Here is a 5,400-nt window from a genome sequence, read left to right as displayed (position 1 = left end):
GAGTTTATTTTCCTGGGAACCAGCAGTTAGCGTAATGGCTATGTCGCTGGACTCCCATGTAGTCGACCACAGTTCGTGTCCCGGACCCGGTGGCTTAAAACTCACGCTGGGCACGTGTGCGTGCGTGCCCAAGATCCCGAGAGGAGAATGGAGGAGAAGGGATTGCGGCGTGACCATCCCCCCTGGGGGGTGATTTCTTGCTTTCTGTCTCTATGTCTCTCTGTGTCTGTCTGGCAAGCGCACGCGCCCTGTAGCAAAAACTTCTCTCAAAAAAGAAAAAAAAAAAAAGAGTTTATTTCCTCAGACCAAGATTACTGTAGAGCTTGAAGCCCTCCAAAACCAGAAGAAGCACTTCAAGTCTGTGCTGGTTATTCTGAAATGAGTGTTCTGTTATTCTTCCACCCCTCAGCTATAGGCTCTAAAATGATCTTTTCTTCTCAGTTCAATACAAATATTTCATTTTTTTCATGTGTGTGAGTGTATTTTCCTAGAAGGCTTGTGCATTTTCCAGAGAGAGACAGACAGAGGAAGAGAGGAGAAAGTTCCCCCAAAGGGAAACAGTCAGGCTATAATTCCTTTTCTTTTTCTCTCCTTTCTGTCCAGAATTTGAGCACATGTCTACACACACAGACACACACACACAAACACACACACACACACACACGACATGTTTCTCTGATTGCAAAGTCCATAACTTCAATGCGCAGTCGGCCATGTGGGATCTGACTGACTTAACCATCAAATCACGTAGCCGGCCCTTTATTTTCTTCTTAGTGTGAGAGATCACTGTGTAGTAAGACCTCCAACCTGTGAACAGAAGCTTCATTTTCCAAAGGGGATTTTCATTTGAAAGCAAAAAAAATCCCACACAAATGAAACTATACTTGGTGAAATTCCAGAAAATGTAATTTCATGAGATTTCCTCCAGTATGGTAGATAATCATGGAGCAAGAGGAATTTTTCACAGGTGCTCTGCAACTAGAGCCAATACTGGATATTGTGCTTGGCGTGCGCAGATGATTCAAAGTGGCAGAGGTCAGATTCCCTTCCAGAGTTGCTATCCCGCCTTCCAGAGCGAGATGCCCTGTGTTCGGATCCTATAGCGCCGCAGTCTTTCCCATCCTTCCTCAGCCTCAGTTACTGGCCACTGGTTTTTCACAAGGCAGCTTCCCAGAACATGTAACTGTTGTCTTAGGGTAAGGTCCTAGAAGCCTGATACAAAAATATCATCCCTGGGTGTCGCATCTCCCTTCCAATTTCATCCTAGGACGCTTACCTCTAATCTCAGATGTGAAATATTTCTATGTCTCGGGGGATCCTCAAATCTGAGAGGGCTTGCCCATAATGTTTATCAGTTCCAAAGAATATACCCAGAGGTCCAGAGGTAGGAGAAGACGTGAGCTTACTTACATTGAGAGAAATAATGTTCTACTGATTCCTGGGCAGAGAATGGTCCAACCTGCTGCTGGATAAGGGTATCGTAAGGTTTTGTACAGTAAGAACAAAGCATTCAGGGTCAGCAGATGGCATAGTAGTTACATCTCTGAACTCCCACAGGGCCAACTGCAGTTTGAGTCCTGGGCCCGGTGACTTGAAAATCACACCAAGCCCTGTGCGTGTGTGACCAAGATCTCCAGAAGAGAACGGAGGAGAAGGGATTGCAGCATGGCCATCCCTCTGCAGGGTGATTTCTCTTTTTCTGTCTGTCTATGCTTTCTGCAAGCCCATGTACCCTAAGATAAAAACCTCTAAGATAATTTAAGGAAAAAAAAAATAAAAAGGACAAACCATTCATAAATCAATTAAAGATCAATGCAGATTTCCTGTCACCAAGACAGGGGTCCGGTTTGTACACACAATGCTTGACGGTTACAGTAAAGATTCGCTTATCGATTCACAGAATCAGCAGAGTACCTTTAGGGTTTAATGCGCAAACCTAGTGATGTTGATGTGGGAGGGGTATGCATAGCTCTGCAATAGCCCTGGCTGTAAGCCAATACCAGAAAGCGAAGGTGATGGTCACAGTTACAGGAGGCTCCACTGGACCAGCAACTGGATCTAAGGGAGAAAGGCCAGTGGGAGGAGGGAAGCGACCTCAATGTATGGAGACTATACTCAATTCTTAAGAATCACCTAGGGAACTTACTAAAAATGCAGACTCAGAGGCTCAGATTCTGATTGGTAAGACTAGGACGAAGCCCAGAAAGCTGCATTTTTATAAGGTCTCCTCCTCCATAGGTTCAGTACAGGTGGGAGGTAGACTATATTTGGAGAAATAGCGCCCTGGGGACGTGGAGTGAGCTATTAGCTTAGCCTACTCTCTTGAACTCTTTTCACTCTTTTCTAGTAAGTGCTGACATTGTTTGTTATTAATGGGGCTGGGCCATCTGCTCACAACTTTAAGACAAAAACACAATAAACAAAAGAGGGAATGTTGCTTCTAGGAATTCTTGTGCCATTTTTCTCTTTTTTTTTCTGTTTGCAAGAAGATGAACCTTTTTTGTGATGTGGACTTTGACAACAAATTGAGAAATGGGCGAATCCTCTCCCACTCAGATATTGCTTTATTTGCTGAGGTCAGATGACTTGGCCTAAAAGCAAATACATAAGGAAGAAATGACCACCTCAAAGGGCTCTCAAATGGAAGTTAGAGTAATCAAGAGTTAAATGCAATGTTTATGCGATATGTTTATAAACCTGGTTGAGAACCAACAGCTAGGGTAGAACCAATAGGCAAAATGACAACCCATTTGGCCAATTGAGGGATTAATTACTGTGGCCTGGGGGGGAGGCGGCAGGGCCCTTTCCTACCCATGACATCTGGAAGTAATTATCCCATCCTGGCTGCCTCCCAGGCCTGAGACAGGTCTCTGACAGAAATCCATGCGCCCCCTGGTGGTTTGGAGGTAAACTACAATAAAAATCACTATATTTTTGTATTTCTCCACTGTTCTATTCAACACCCACACAGAACGTCTTCGGGGTCAGATCTTTAGCTACAGAGTTCCTCTCAAAACTGCTTGGGCGGAGGCGGATGCCGGGAGTGCGCGGCGGCGGCGGCGGCTGCCGGGACGCGAGTGGGCGGTGACCTTGTGGAAGGTGGTCACATTCTTGGGGAAAATGCTGGGCACCGTCGCCGCGCTGAAGGTGGTTCTGTCCCTGCTCCGGGTGTGCTTAGCGATGGCCTGGAAATCCGGCAGCGCCAGCCACTCGGAGCTTATCCACAATCTCCGCAAAAATGGAATCATTAAGACTGATAAAGTATTTGAAGTTATGCTAGCTACAGACCGCTCCCACTGTACGAAGTGTAACCCATGTATGGGTTCTCCACAATCAGTAGGTTTCCAAGCAAAAATCAGTGCCCCACACATGCTTGAGTAGGCACTAGAACTTCTATTTGACCAAATGGCATGAAGGAGCTAAAGCTCTCCATATAGGATCTGGAAGTGGAATCCTTACTGCATGCTTTGCACAAATAGTTGGATGTAGTGGCAAAGTCATAGGAATTGATCACATTAAAGAGGTAGTAAATGACTCAATAAATAACCTCAGAAAGGATGATCCAGCACTTCTGTCCGGGGAGAATGCAACTAGTTGTAGGAGATAGAAGAATGGGACGCCACAGAAGCCCACTCATGTAGAAGCTGCTGCCCCACCCGTGCCCCAGGCCCTATACACCAATTAAAGCCTGGTGGAAGACTGATACTGCCAGTGGGTCCGCAGGTGGAAACCAGATGTTGGAGCAGTAGCATAAGCCACAAGACGGCTGCGTCAAAATGAAGCCTCTGATGGGGGTGATTCACGTGTCTTTAACAGAGAAAGCAATGGCTCAGGGACGAACTGTAAAAGCAACATCAACTCAACCCAACTATAATAGTACAGTGGATTGCTCATCTCAGTCCTCACAGCTTTTTGAAAACAACAGCATCACAGCTTGTTTTGGATTTCAATACACTAGTATTTTCAGCATGAATGTGTATAGTTTAATAGGGCTTCTAATCCTTCAAGGAAGCACAGATTGGTGAGAAAGATGCAAAATATGAATTTGTATGTGATTAACAAGTCCACAGTTTACATTAAAATATTAAAAGAGGGACCAGCAGTTAGCGTAATGGCTATGTCGCTGGACTCCCATGTAGTCGACTGCGATTCGAGTCCAGGACCCAGTGGCTTAAACTCACACCGGGCGCATGTGCGTGCGTGCCCAAGATCCTGAGAGGAGAATGGTGGAAAAGGGATTGCAGCGTGGCCATCCCCCCTGGGGGGTGATTTCTCGCTTTCTGTCTCTCTGTCTCCCTGTCTGTCTGGCGAGCACACGCGCCCTATAGCAAAAACCTCTCAAAAAAAAAAAAATTAAAAGAAAGGGTTCTGCAAAATGGAAAACTTAGTTTGTAAATTAATTTTCAAGAGTGGTTTTTCTTAGACACTTAATTCCGTTCCAAAATTAATTTATCAGATTGCTTTTGTGCATCAGATAATAACCCCACTCACAAGTTACGATTCTCAGTATTTAGATGTCTGTTAGATGCTACTAAAAAAATAGAGATGTGCTTTCTTTTTAAAGTTTTCAATATGGTTCTAGAATAGCATGTTGTAGATACCATCAGCTGCTTTGCTACCTTCAGACCAGACATTTGTAAATATTAAACTGAGGATGATGGCGGGTGATATCCTATAAACACTCAGCTGTTCAGATTGGACATAACTGACATAGTTCTTCCTTTCCTCCTCTAAAAATGGTAGGAGACCTGTAGAGTAGTCTTGTTATTTCTGTTTCTAGTTTGCTGCTGATAACATATATGAATTTAACATGCTGTGTAAGCTGCGTCCTAGTTCCTGAGCAGTTTGTGCAATGCCGCTTTGCCAAATAAAGTTTGAAGTAAAAGAAAAAAAGAATAAAACTGCATGAGGACTGTTAGACAGGAAGGAATGTCACAGCTCTGGTCTCACACACACACACACACACAATCTGTTAGAACTAATACATGAATTCAGCAGTCACAGGACACAAAAGCAACATGCAAAAATCAGTTGTATTTCTCTACATTAACAATACATAATCCAAAAAGGAAATTAAGAAAATAATTTCACTTACAATAATATCAAAAAGAATAAAATGCAGAGGAATAAACTTAACCAAGAAGGTAAAAGATTTGTGTACTGAAAATTGTAAAACCTTGCTGAAAGATATAAAGACACAATTAAATGGAAAAATATCCCATATTCATGGATTGGAAGACTTAATACTGCTAGGATGTCAATACTACCCAAAGTGATATACAGAGTCAATGAAAATGTTATCAAAATCCCAATGATACTTTTTGCAAAAATAGAGAAATTCATCCAAAATTTCTATGAAATATGAAGGAACTCCAAACAATCATAAACAAAGAACCAAGT

The 5,400-nt window shown here is 43.3% G+C and overlaps 1 pseudogene; it reads left to right on the top strand.

Moving 5' to 3' along the window:
* The first annotated feature begins 3,097 nt into the window (after nt 1–3,097).
* LOC102472668 (protein-L-isoaspartate(D-aspartate) O-methyltransferase pseudogene) lies at nt 3,098–3,846 on the top strand (annotated as a pseudogene).
* Nucleotides 3,847–5,400: the final 1,554 nt, after the last annotated feature.

This window comes from Tupaia chinensis, unplaced genomic scaffold, assembly GCF_000334495.1.
Source record: "Tupaia chinensis unplaced genomic scaffold, TupChi_1.0 Scaffold000237_1, whole genome shotgun sequence".
Lineage (NCBI taxonomy): Eukaryota > Metazoa > Chordata > Mammalia > Scandentia > Tupaiidae > Tupaia > Tupaia belangeri.
Note: the sequence above shows the minus strand (reverse complement) of the source record. Positions and strands in the feature narration are given on the sequence as shown.